General features: G+C 42.1%; 1 long non-coding RNA gene across 2 annotated transcripts; it reads right to left on the bottom strand.

Annotated features, from left to right (window-relative positions):
- Nucleotides 1-1,987: 1,987 nt before the first annotated feature.
- On the bottom strand, nt 1,988-12,648 carry LOC127510071 (uncharacterized). 2 transcript variants are annotated; one of them, XR_007929451.1, is made up of 4 exons: nt 12,380-12,648; nt 11,924-12,069; nt 11,630-11,725; nt 1,988-2,418 (listed from the first exon to the last, which is right to left on the bottom strand). It is a non-coding gene; the product is annotated as an uncharacterized LOC127510071 (long non-coding RNA). The 2 variants fall into 2 exon arrangements; XR_007929452.1 differs by having other exon boundaries at nt 12,577-12,633.
- Nucleotides 12,649-14,472: the final 1,824 nt, after the last annotated feature.

A 14,472-nucleotide genomic window follows, 5' to 3' on the forward strand; every position in this document is an offset into this window, starting at 1 on the left:
ACAGAGGCTTTCAAAGTGAGGTTCACAAATTAGGCTATTTTACTTTACTGGAAAATTATAAAATTGTGCTGTATAATTATAAAGTGCACATTTACAGATAAGGGTAATTTGCATCAATAAAAAAAGCATATTGTGCCCATTACTGGTACTCATTAATAACCATATTTTAGTTTTAGTTTTCATGACTCTTTCTGACACAATTAAAGCTTCTGGACTCACTTGAAGATCCTTTTCTGGAACACATCAAGATTGATGAAGATGATGATGATGACGACGAAGAGAGCAAACAGCCACCAGAACTGATTTATATAAGTGATGAAATACCAAATCAGCTGATGTGTAAGAATGATGAATCAACACTAGAGTTTAGGTTTAAAACTCTTGAAGTTTGACCTGTGAAGTGAAATAAATGGAGAGTCAGATGCAGAAAGGAAACTCACAGTGAGGTCACCACACCTGCTTTTGAGCGTCATCTAGTGGACAGCAGTGATGAAACATCCTCATATGCACATGTAATATATAATTAAATTTCCATGCGTGAATATTAAGTATTAAAACACATATTAGAAATAGGAACAATTTCGTTTTCGTAAATGTTTCACATCATGTGAGGGGAAAACCTTTTTGCATCCAACAGGAATCTGCCAATGAAAGACTTTAAAACTAGTGTCTGTATCGTTCCACATGTGCGATCCTTCTTCTGCAATTCTTAAAGCAACTTTTCCTATTGTTGAATGCTGTTTATGACATCGATGCTGATGTGCTTTTAAGATGACTTTTCCTATGTTGTTCTCCTTGTGTGAGCGCGCACGCGCAGATGAAAGCGAAACTGCGCACAGTGCGCCGCGCGGAAGCGGGAGATGGCCTTTCTAACACACTCCACAGTTTAATTTCGTTCTGTTTGTAGCGTTTGTCAGTTTGTGTCTTTTCATGTTTTATATCCGCTGCTATTTCATGTTTTATATCCGCTGCTTGACATGTATGCGCTGCTTGACAACCTGCTCCGTTTTCCAGGACAGTTTTATTCAACGAATTCTACTGCAAAGATGTCATTCTCTCCATAAAACTATGAAAGAAGAGGAAAAATGTGAAACTAATGCCATCCACATGAATCGAGGGATCAGATAATTTCAAGTGTCATTCATACTGAAATGTGAGTATTACGTTAGGAAGTTTACGCAAAAGGATGTTTGCGCAAAAGTAACCATTCAAAATTCTACAACTGTACATATTAGCTAAGTGTAACTATACAGGCCTTTGTCTAATATAGTTTACACTGTACATTTAACACAACAGACAAAAACAAAACTCGACTTAAACTAAAGCAGCAAAAGTGTCACACTTACCTGGCTGATTCACTTCCGTGATCCACTTGCAACAGAGGTGGAAAGTTAACTTCAAAATTAACTCATTAGGTTAGTTAATGTAAATGCTTCATTGCCCCTGCCACATTACAATGTACTATATGAAATACAAATGCATGAGCAAGTAACTCTCTAATGATAATATAATGGCTTTGCAATGCAAGTTTCAAACATTTTGGCATTACATGTTATTATTGCCACTTTGTGGACATGCTAAGTCCAGCTGGTTGAAATATATACGTTTTTGTAGCTTAGCCAGCCTTGACTGTTTGCATTATGATCTTTTTAGCCACTTAAATTTGCTATGTGGTTCTAGCTTGTCCTGACATGGCGCATGACAAATAACACTTGTGCTATTTCATCACAGCAACAATGGCTTCACCCAGACGTCATCATCGGCGAGGGAGCATGGAGGAACCACTTACCATGTCGTGAGAGATTGTTGTTGTTTTAATATGTTGTTATGGGTTTCACTTCATGCAGAGGCTTAATAAATAGCCAGCCCAGGCTCATTGGAAATACATGCTTGTGGCGTTTTTTCTGCAACACCGATATTACGTACCTTACTGCACATTTTGTGGCAGTTTCAAAGTGAAATATCTAGTGTGGCGCTTAAACACATATTCAATACATGGCACGTTTTTATTACGTTGGCACAGGAACGTACTGCAGGTTTTTTTTATTATGCTACTTCAGGCACGTGTTACGGCGTTTCAGAATTGAAAGATTCAGGCTAAAAGGTTAATGCTGTATCACATTGGTTCTCAAACCTGTCCTGCACATTTTGTATGTCTCTCTATATCTGACACACCCATTTCAGGGCCGTTTCTCAATATACGTTCTTGTCTGTTCTTGTGAAACTCATCAGTTTCAAGTTCTGTTCCAATTCAAAGTTCATATCTAGCCAAGTACAGTTCAAATACCCGGATGTGTTCTTGATCCGTCCCTTTTATCGAGGATGCATCAAGAGGTGACTTCTGCGGACTTGAGACAGCCAGGTATCCCAGAATGCATCTCGCACCAACCAGCAAGCGTCAATAGCAGAGGAGAAAACCTGTAATTTAAACATATTACCATTATTATGTCATGAATATGTATTTGCTGATGCAACTGTGCTATTTAAATTTCATTATACACGGGATTGAGCTGTTTTGTTGAACCAGTTTCACAGGATTCATAGCGGAGCAAACTCACTGAGTTAGAAAAGTCATACAGATGAAGCTGTATATGCATCACTAATGTTCATAAGTATCAGTTTTTAAATCTCACAGCATGTTAGAATTGTTTTGAAGTCATAGCATTGTACAAGGAATTGTGCGAAAATTACGCTTTCTTGATCGAAACTCTGGTGCTGTAAAACGTTTTTTGTGTGAAAAGGAATAAATGTCAGAGTTTTACCGCCTCTAGTGTTCGTTTCAGCTGGAAACTGCCGTGATTTGTATGTATAGGTATGTGAGTTTTGCAGAAATGTAGGTAGAGGCACGTGTTTCCAATGAACCTGGGTAGCAACAACTCTACTGTATATATCGTAGAGTATCATCTGAACATAGCAGTTATAACACGTTTACCATAAATGTAGCAAAACATACAGAATATAACTTATAAATATCGCTGATGTTTGTTTTTTGTTTTTCCTTCAGATCTTTTATTCATCTGAGTGAGGAACTGAATAGACTCCAGAAGGATTTTTCTCCTGAATGCCACAAGCATCTAGAGACAATGGATCATCTTTTTAATGAGTTAAAACCCATTTACATAAGTTCTGCTTGCAGCTCTATAGCAGGAGTGAGGGTGGGGGGATATGGACTGGCTGTCCTGTTTGTGGGATTAGCTTTATCTGTATTTAATGAAGAGGTTTCTATCATTGTTGCTGCAGCAGGGGCAGGTATGGCTATAGCTGGTGGATTAAGACTTGCTTTTGGGCGATACAAGAAACTACAGCAGGAGAACTTAAAACAAAAAATTAAAGAGGAACTTAAGGGAATTCAGGATAAAAGTAACTCTATTATTGATGTATTGGAAAAAATCTGTCAACATGCTGTGGAAATATTGAGAGACCCTTGGCTATCAGACCACACAGCCCAGGCATTAAGTGAACGTTTTGCCTACCGCTTTGAAAAAAGGCACTTAATTCAGGAACATGACAGCAGTAAAGTGGGTGACCAGATGTCTAAAATCATGCATTTGTCTGGAAACCTTGCAGAAATGATCGCCAAGGTTAGTTCTGTGCCTGAAATCCTCAAAGAGATTATCGAAGACAACAAGAGGCGACATGACAAACCTGCTAAACCCACACATGAACAAATAAATATAAAAGAGTTTAGGGAGAAAGATAAATTCTTTAATGAGATGCAGAAAGGAATTTCTGGTTTAAAAAACATAGTGAAACAAATCGGTCAAACAGCAGAACAAATAACAAATCTTTGAATTCAACCTGACAAAATGAAAAAGTATGAACTGGATCCACCTGACAGGGGACAACACAAATAGAGAGCAATATTACATTGCAGTATTGAAAAAAATTAACATTTCATTGTCCTACAACAACTGATGTTATCATTGTCAAAAGTTAATGTAAATAAAGGAAATTGATACTTTGTTAAATGCAGAAATCCAGGATTGTTTTTGCTCTGCATTACTGATCAAAAGTAGATGTTATTTTGTGCAAATTCTGTTTTATATTAATCACTTTCATAACAAAACATGTAATAAAATGTACACACAAAAATGTGTTGGAATATAAGCTGAATAAAGTAATTGTCTTTAACCCTTTAAATCCTTACCAAAAAAAAAAGAAATGGATAATTATTTATTTGCATTTTTTTTAGTTGGGGCAATAATAAATCTGAATGATTTCACTGTTTCATTGTCCAATGTAAAACCTCAAGTCAAATGTACTGTAAAATGGATTTGTTCTACTGCAACATAATACATGTTTGAAGGTGACCTATTATGCCTATTTTTATAAGATGTAATTTAAGTTTCAGGTGTCCCCAGAATGTGTCTGTGAAGTTTCAGCTTAAAATACCTCACAGATAATTTATAAACCCATGTTGTAAATGCCTATTTTTGACTACAGTCAAGAACAGCCTGTTCCCTTTCAGTCGGTCATGTTCGACATACTTCAGTAGTGACCGACAAATTGGGATATCGCTAGAGAGCCCTATCAGCTTCAAGTGAACTAAAACAAGCCAATGGAGTTGGCGTGCGATATTTGCATAATGCGCACCGCCCCCGCCAGGTGGTATAAATAGGGGAGCAGATGCAATCGCACTCTGTCTTTCTCTTCGGAGTCAACCGTTTGTGTTCTCCAGCTTTCAGACTGAGAGTGAAACTCTACAAGCCTTGTGGTGTACAGCGTCTTGTGTTGGTGTCATGGGACTTCAGCGAGGTCGCAAGCTTACTGAGGAGCCTGAGCTATAAACTCTCAACTGCTGTTTTAACAGCAAATCTTCCCAGCTTTGTCTGTTGCGATTTGGACTGGTTCCTCCGTTGTGTTCAGGAAGTGGTGTACCCGAACACATCGTGACACTCCCTGTGTGCTTCGGCACATGAGAGCTGAGCATTTCCCTTCTAAAAGAGCTTCACAGATGAACCCTGTGTCTTTTTCAAGATGTCAGTTCGTCTGTGCGTTACTGGATGCGGTCGTTCATTGGTCCCCGCTGATGGTCACAATCGCTGCATCACGTGCCTGGGCGTTCAGCACGCTGAAGCTGCTTTTGTGGATAGCTCATGTTCTCATTGTGGGAACATGACTATCGCAGTGTTGAGATCGACCTCCCCTATGCCCTGTTCTGCCGTTTTCGCTGGCTTCAGCTGGGATGATGGTGCGTCGGCGTGTAGGCAGGGTGATCTGAGGATCACGGTCAGGGCTTCCCCGTTGCTGCCGTTGGAGCGTGCTGGTCCCTCTACGTAGCGGCCATCCGTTTCCTTCGGCGCACCCGCGGATTAGTGATACGACCCGCGGACCCCACAGGTAACCCGCGGGTCGGGTTGGGGCGGGCAAAGAAATTGTCACTTTATATGCGGGGCGGGTTGGGGCGGGTCATTAAAAACAATTTTAAAAAATCCATGTATGTTGCGTGCAATTTTCTGTAGCCTATATTAAATATTTGGAAATATCTATTTTCATATTTTATTAGGTTCTTTGATAAGGTTACAATACGAAGGCCGTAGCAACGTAACTTATGTCCCCAAACCTTTGGCGTGACCTGACACGTCACATAAGCGGCACGCCAAGCAGCTCCGGCCGCCAGCCACAACAACAAAAATGAAAAAAATAAAAGTGAAGAAGATGGAAGATGAGGTGCGGGAGAAATTGAGGTCGGAAACTTACATAATTAAAAGAAAAACAGGTCAGGCTGCAAAATCTAATGTTTGGGACCGGTTCTCAGAAATAATTGCAGCAGGAGACAACAGCAGTATCGGCTATGTGAAGTGCAACTCGTGTGAAAAAATGTACAAACACGAGAGCCACAAAACAGGCACTTCTAGCATGGCAAGACATATTTGTGGGGGGTCTAAGAAAAAGAACGACAGTGACACGTCTCAAAATATTACTGCTTTCCTCAAAAGTAAAGTATCAGCACATGTGAAGTCCGAGGTCACAGACGCTTGTGTTGAATTGTGCTGTCGAGATCTGCGGCCCTTCGACATAGTATCTGGAGATGGATTTCAAACCGTAGCCCAGTGTCTAATTAACATTGGTTCACGTTACGGACGTGTGGATGCCGGCAGCGTACTCCCTCACAGGCAAACTGTTTGCGACAGAGCTAAAGCAACCGCGCAAGAAAAAAAAGAAATCCTTTCAAAGAAGATAAATAAAGCTCTGGATTGTGGCATAGCTATTACCACTGACATGTGGACTGATGAGTTCAACAAACGAGCATACACGGCGTTTACTGGTCACTTCATTAATGACGACTGGAAACTGGAGAGCCGTGTCATAAGCACAGCTGAATTTGACTCTACTCTAAAAAAGACAGCGCACAACATCCATGAGCAAATTATTAAGGAGCTGCATGACTTTGGCATTGAACCTGCTCGCATATCAAACGTAATGTTTGTTAGTGACCAGGGCGCAAACATAAAAGCTGCCCTTCGCAGCTACAAGTGGATGCCGTGCACAGCACATGTCATCAACATCGTTCTTAAACACACATTTGATGTAAAAGAGAACACGCCAACATACATGCGCGAAGTTAGTGATATCATTGCTAAGTGCAAAAGCCTCGTGACATACCTGAAAAAATCCGGCACTGTAGTACAACTCCCACACACCGTGACACAGGAATGCGAAACCCAATGGAATAGTAAAGTTGCAATGATGCAGTCAGTCAGTAAACAGTACCATGAAATCCAACAGGCCTTGCAGGAGAAAGATCAGCTCCACAGAATGGATGGCATTCAGCTGGATGTGTTAAACACAGTTACTGAATTTTTGTTGTCTTTTAAAACTGCAAGTGAAGAGATGGAGGGTGACACGTATCCAACTATTCAGCTGGTCGTGCTTTGGTTTTTTAAACTAAAGAAACACTGCGAGCCCCAATACGGTGATCCAGAGTACATGGTTTATATTTGGGCACAGGCAACGCAGCTGCTGAACGAGAAAATGTCCATCAGCGTCACCCACAAGCTTGGAACGTTTCTTTGTCCCTGTTTTAAGTCCCTGAAGATGTTTCAAGCGGAGGAGAGAAACGCTGTGTACGACCAGGCCAGAAGACTTGTCAGGAAATTTGACAGTGCGTCGCTTACACCTCCAGCAAGTGTCAGGGAGCCAGAGCCGATGCCCCGACTCCCCCGAGGTGAGTAGCACCAACAGCAAATAAATAGGCCTATAGGCCTGGGTCTTGCGTTTCAGCTACAGATGTCTAATGTATGTTTAAAAGGTTGAATATTGTTACGTTTTATTTTTAGTTGATGAAGCCGAGCGAGTCAAAAGAAAAAGAGATGAGTTTAGTGAGTGGGAGGATGATAGTGAAGAAGTTGCCGAGCGAGACGAGGTTCAGCGCTACATTGAGGGCCAGTTCTTCTGGGACGGAGAGGACATTCTAAACTTCTGGCAGTCACAGTCAATCGCCTTTCCTGTGCTTGCCAAGGTGTCTAAAATGATTCTCTGTATCCCGGCCACAAGCGCATCAAGCGAGCGCACATTCAGCTCTGCTGGCCGGGTGCTGGAGTCGAGGTGAAATAGATTAAACCCCGGTACAGTGGATGCCATTCTTTTTTTGCACAGCGAACGTAAAAACGCTAAATGAACATTTCTGTGCATTAAATGTGTGGTAGATGCTGTGGGCTATTGTCTTTCTCTTTCTCTCTCTCTCTCTTTTCATTTTTCCTTTTAAAATTGGACCTGGAGTCTGTTAAGATTGATTGATTGATTGATTGATTAAAGTTCAGCGGTTATCACTGTAAACTGTCAGCCTCGTACAAATCTAAAAAATTGTTTTAGCCCATTAGATGAATAGGCTGCTTTCTAAATGTTGAAAATATTTACCATTATCTTGTTATTAATATGACCTGGTTTATGGTTCATATTCAATCGGATGTTGTTGCCAGTTTACAGGGCGATGTTTCCAAGCACTTTCAGGCTGAAATAAAGGCTGTGTTTATTTAACATTACAGTGCCTATATGTCTGTTTAATGGTCGCAGGTGCGGGGCGGGGCGGGTTGTAAAAATAGATACAGTGGTGCGGGGCAGGCTGGGGCAGGCCATATAATTTCACAAAAGCGGGACCCGCGGGTTGGAAAAAAAGCCGACCCGCGCATCACTACCGCGGATGACCGTATGTTGATCGCGGCATCGGAAGGTGAGCAAGAGTCCTCAGGAGATGAAGACTCGGCTGCGTTACCTCCCTCCGGGACAGTAGCGTTGCCCGAGGCCGATCCTGAGTTGACGGCTATGCTTTCCCGGGCTGCCGGGAAATATAATCCTCCACCATGTCCCGGCCCATCTCGGCTTAATGATTGGTACCTCGGGGCGGCCCGCGCTGGTGCCCAGCGCCCCGCCCTGATGCCTTTCTTCCCGGAGGTGCATGATGAGGTGACCAAGTCTTGGCGGACGCCCTATAGCGTTCGTGCTAGACCTGGCCCCTCGTCCGCCTTCACCACCCTGGATGGCGGAGAGGCTAGGGGATACATGTGGATTCCCCCGGTTGAGCGGTCTGTTGCGATGCAGCTGTGTCCAACGGCCGCCGGCTGGCATGGTGAACCGCGTCTCCCATCCCGGGCCTGTAAATTTTCGTCAGGACTGACGGAGAAAGCTTACAGAGCCTGCGGACAAGCTGCCTCCGCCCTGCATGCCATGGCCCTTTTGCAGATGTACCAAGCAAAAGCGTTGATGGAAATGCCCCAGCAAGAGGGCGCGGCTGTCAGTGTGCGAGGCCCCGCCTTGCCACTCGCAGCCCCCTCTCACATCACCAGCAGGTCCCAGTGTAATGGTTTAGGCCGCCTCCCAGCCGCCTCCCATACACACTGTCACCGCGCAGAGTCTAACCCCACTTCGGGCCGCTATGCCGTCCGAGTCGGGTCCCAGCACTCTGCTTCGCTGCCCCACCCCCGGTACGTCTGTGGTGCCTTTGGTCCCACTGGCTCAGTGTCTGAAAGCCTGGATAGCGCTCCCCAGCCTGTCCCGCTGGCTCATTCGCACTATCAGACTCGGCTATGCGATTCAGTTCGCCCGGCGTCCCCCGGTGTTCAGGGGTGTCCACTACACTCAGGTGTCACTGGACAATGCACCTGTTCTCCGCGCGGAGATTGCTGTCCTCCTGGCGAAGGATGCAATCGAGTCGGTTCCTCCAACCGATATGAAGTCAGGGTTTTACAGCCCCTACTTCATTGTACCCAAGAAGGGCGGTGGGCTACGGCCAATCCTGGATCTGCGTGTCCTGAACCGGTCCCTTCACAGGCTGCCGTTCAAGATGCTTATGCAGAAGCGCATTTTCGAATGCATCCGTCCCCAGGATTGGTTTACAGCGATCGACCTGAAGGATGCGTACTTTCATGTCTCGATTCTGCCTCGACACAGACCCTTCCTACGGTTTGCGTTCGAGGGTCGGGCATATCAGTACAAAGTCCTACCCTTCGGGCTGGCCCTGTCGCCCCGCGTCTTTACGAAGGTTGCGGAGGTGGCCATTGTTCTGCTTAAGAAACAGGGCGTTCGCATCCTCAACTACCTTGACGACTGGCTTATCCTGGCCAGCTCGCGAGAGCATATGTGCGAACACAGGGATATGGTGTTAGCTTACCTCAGCCGGTTGGGTCTTCGGGTCAACTGGGACAAGAGCAAACTCGCCCCCGGGCAGAGGATCTCTTATCTCGGTATGGAACTGGACTCGGTCGCCCAGACAGCGCGCCTCACAGAGGAGCGCGTCCAGTCAGTGTTGAACTGCCTGAGTACGCTCAAGAGCAGGACAGCGGCCCCACTGAAACTCTTTCAGAGGCTCCTGGAGCACATGGCATCCACAGCCGCAGTCACGCCGCTCAGATTGCTTCATATGAGGCCGCTTCAACACTAGCTCCACGGCCAGGTCCCAAGATGGGCGTGGCAGTGCGGTACGTTCCGTGTCCCCGTGACACCGAACTGCCGTCGCACTCTCATCAAGTGGTCGGGTCCTTCGTTCCTGCGGGCTGGAGTTCCCCTCGAACAAGTGTCCAGGCATGCTGTGGTCCACACAGATGCCTCTGCCACAGGGTGGGGGGCCACGTACAACGGGCATGCAGTGTCGGGTCTGTGGACGGGTCCTCAACTGCAGTGGCATATCAATTGCCTCGAGTTGCTAGCAGTATGTCTTGCACTAAGCCGCTTCCAGGAGCTGTTGACAGACAAGCACGAGGTCGGTGTGTGGTCCCTGGACGGGACGCGGAGGTTCTGAGTGATCTCCCGCAAGCGATCGTAGACACTATTACTTCCGCTAGAGCTCCTTCTACGAGGAACCTCTATGCGTTGAAGTGGAACCTGTTTGTCGAATGGTGCTCCTCTCACTGAGAGGACCCCCAATCATGTTCGGTCAGATCTGTGCTCTCCTTCCTGCAAGAAGGCTTGGAGCCAGTTGTGAGTTAGTTGAACCTGATCTAAACCAGGTTGGATTTATATGGATTTGTCAACTCTAAACCTACTCATTTTTGGCTGAAAAAAATGTTCCATTGTCTTTGCCTTGGTATAACACTTGGTGAATTTGTGCTATCAGATAAGATCAGACTGATCACTGAGAAAAGCTAAACTAAGATTATTCGGTAAAACTTTACAACAAGATTTCATTAGTTAAAATTAGTAAACTACATTAATTAACATGAACTAATAATGAACTGCACTTCCTCAGCATTTATTAATCTTTGTTAATGTTAATATCAATATTTACTAATACATTATTAAAACCGAAAGTTGGATTTGATGACAGTTAATGAACTGAAGTAACAAACGTTGAACAGTTGTTTTTTATTAAAGGGTTAGTTCACCCCAAAATGACATTTCTGTCATTAATTACTAACCCTCATGTTGTTCCAAACTCGTAAGACCTTTGTTCATCTTCAAACACAAATTAAGATATTTTTGATGAAATCTTAGATTTTCAACCGAACGTAAATAACGCACAAGAACAAACCTCTTGCAGAAGCTCAAACGTGCTGCGTTACACACAATAATAAACCTCATTGGTTACACAGCACGTTTGAGCTTCTGCAAGAGGTTAATTCTAGTCCGTTATTTATGTTCGGTTGAGCTTATGTTCGCGGATCAATGTTTACATGTAAGTAAAGCCTAAATTAAAACTATTCATCATAAAAAGCGATCAAGTCTTTTCAGAAAATTTGGACTAAACCGCTTGATTCATATGAATTAGTTTTACAATCTCTTTATGAACTTTTTGAAGCGTCAAAGTGGTTGTAGCAAAGGCAGTCAATTGAGGGACAGAAATCTCTGATTGCATCAGAAAGATCTTCATTTGTGTTCTGAAGATGAATGGAAGTCTTACAAGTTTGGAACGACACAATGGTGAGTAATTAATGACAAAATTTTCATTTTGGGGTGAACTATCCCTTTAACTAACATTAACAAAGAGTAACAAATACAGTAACAAATGTATTGCTCATGGTTAATACATTAACTTTTGTTAACAAATGAAACCATATTGTAAAGTGTTAACAATTATTAAATAAACTATTTTTTACCTTTACTTTGTCTCCTGCTTTCTACTCTTTTCCCTGCCTCTTGTCTGATAGAACAGTTGTTTTGGATAGTGTATGCTGATAATAACACATTTTCTTACCAGGCAGGTCTTCAGGACGTTTTCTGACTTTTCCCTCATAAACACAGGGAGCCCTTTGAGAGCTGTTGCCTTTCTTTGAGCAAGGATATCTGAGGTCTGAAAGACAGAAAAACAAAAAGGACATTTGACTGTGTCATATTTCTTCAAGTGATTTCTAATATGGTTTAAAAATAAAAACTGAGATGGCTGACAAAAATCTTTAAAATCACATAACTCACATGAAAAATTAAAGTGCTCTTTAACTGCAGCACTCTGTTTGTGTGCTCTTATCAAATGAGATTTTAAGTCACCTACGGTTTTGAAAGTGCAGATGCAGTCAGTAACAAGCAAGGCTGCTTCCAGGATCACCCTTGATAGTGGTGAAACCTGTAATGTTTCAAGAGGACCTCTCTGCTAGTATACTGTGGGCAAATTTGCAAAGCTTACACTGCATTCCAAACCTATGAAAAGGGAAAAAAAAGAAATAATTTGAGAGGTGCAATGTTACATTTACTACAAAATTAACATTAATGTTTAAAACAACATAAAATATTAATAAATGATGGTAACACTTTAGACTGTTTTATTAGTTAACATTAGTTCACTACTTTAGTTAACATTAAAGAATGAACAATACTTCTACAGCATTTATTAATCTTAATGTTAATTTCAACATTTCTTAATACATTATTAAATTAAAATGTTGTATTTGTTAACATTAGTCATTTTGCAAGTTGGATTTTTTACAGTGTACTCCAGATACACTCTCACATGATCAAGCTTTCGTTTATTACAAAAGCCAGATGGTTCAGACAGTCCTTCCTGTTCATACTCCACACTCCAGACATCAGTGTTAAAACAATCACATCCCTTCCTTTGGTTTGATGCTATAGTTACTCCGTGAATCCAGCAGAAACTCTTTAACCTCCACATCCCAGCAGTGTGTTCCTGAGTTAGGGTGTACTCACACTAGGCATGGTTGCCTTGAACCGAGCCTGAGCGCGATTGTCCCCCCTCCCCACTTCCCCACTGGCCCGCACTCACACTTGCACTTAACGTTTCAGGCCGAAGCATGCTTACGTCATATACGATGCAACTTTTTGAATGGAAAAAAACTGAAAGAAATGCACTTTCGCTAAGATACTGCCTAATACTGTGTCATTGCCTAAACAGTGTCATTGTCCAGCTTAAGTAAGTTCAGTGTTGATTCTGTTAGTCAGTTAGGCTGACTTTTTATATTAAAAGTAAAGTTAAAGTCTTTATTGTCATTATATTGCTGTGCAAGACAACAAAATATGTTGATATCCTACGTTCTCAAACATATACGTAAAACAACAACAATATTAAAAATAAAAAAAGGCAACACAAAGCACAATAAATATAAAAATGTCAGTATAGTTTAAAAGTATGTAAAAAAAAATACTGTTTAAAGTGAGTAGTGCAATTACAAATATAATTTATATACATTTATATACAGGAACCAGTCAGGAAATGTTCAATAGTTGTACAGCTCTAGCAAAAAAGCTATCTTTTCAGTCTTTTGGTATGAGAGTAAATTGTCCTGTATCTCCTACCCGAAGGGAGGAAATCAAAAAGGTAGTGTGCAGGGTGAAAGGGATCTCTAATAATTTTGCTAGTTCTGCTCCGACATCTGGACAGATAAATGTCCTCAACTGATGGAAACTGTGTGCCAATGATATTTTTTGCCATTTTGGTAAATTGTTGCAGAGCCCTCTGTTCCTCTCTTGTACAATTACTGTACCAAGATGTGGTGCAATATGTTAGTACACTCTCCACATCGGTAAAAGTTAACAAGAATTTTCTGAGGCAATCTTGCTTTCCTTAATCTTCTCAAAAAATAAAGATGTTGTGCTTTTCCAATGACAGTGGATATGTAGACCAGGGGTGTATTCCAGAAAGCAAAGTTAACTTACCGTCACATATACCCTGAACTCTTGGTTTATTAACCCAAACCTTGCTTACTCGAGGTATGCTGGTTCCAAAAACGCGTCCGAGAGTAAGTTCAGCCAAACAGGGACCTGTCTCCACAGCCACCACATTTATGAACACAGGACAATTCAAATTTAATTTAGAAGTAGGAAATTACTAGTCATCCAGTTTTGTTTATCAGCAGTAAAAGCAGCGGTCCTAATACTGAGCCTTGCGGTACTACATACTGAACTTGTGATCGATACAATCTCATATGACCTGGTCAGATAAATATGATTTGAACCATGCCAATGCAATTCCACTAATGCCAACATAATTTTTGAGTCTGTTCAAAAGAATGTTGTGGTTGAAATGCAGCACTAAGATCCAATAACACTAATAGTGAGATACAACCACAATCTGATAAGAGCAAATCATTTGTAACTCTAATAATGGTTTAAATTGATGAATTATCAAGTTTAGACAATTCTTCCTCTCCTAAAGCAGTGAATGAATTGAATTTTTTCTTAGGGACACTACAATGCAGTGTACAATGTAGTAGACGGGTTGCATGGTTATAATTTTTTCTCTAATATTATCAATCTTGCAAGTAAAGAAGTTCATAAAGTCATTACTGCTGTGCTCTTTGGAAACATCAGAAGTTGAAGCTTTATTTCTCATTATTTTAGCCACTGTATCAAATAAATACTTAGGGTTGTGATTTGATATTAATGGGGAGATCTGTTAGTGTTTAAAGTTGAATTATTTTGGAATTTAAAATGTTTTCTGGTATGTGTGAGTTTTAACCCTGACAGTTATATACCTGTATATACTCAGTGTGTTTAACACTGGGGGTTTGCTGTGTAGCCAGTGGGATTGCTGCTTACACATAGTTCTGTCCACTTATGAAGCAGTGCGTGTTTGCGCGTATTCCA

The sequence above is a fragment of the Ctenopharyngodon idella genome, chromosome 3, assembly GCF_019924925.1.
Source record: "Ctenopharyngodon idella isolate HZGC_01 chromosome 3, HZGC01, whole genome shotgun sequence".
Taxonomy (NCBI): Eukaryota; Metazoa; Chordata; class Actinopteri; order Cypriniformes; family Xenocyprididae; genus Ctenopharyngodon; species Ctenopharyngodon idella.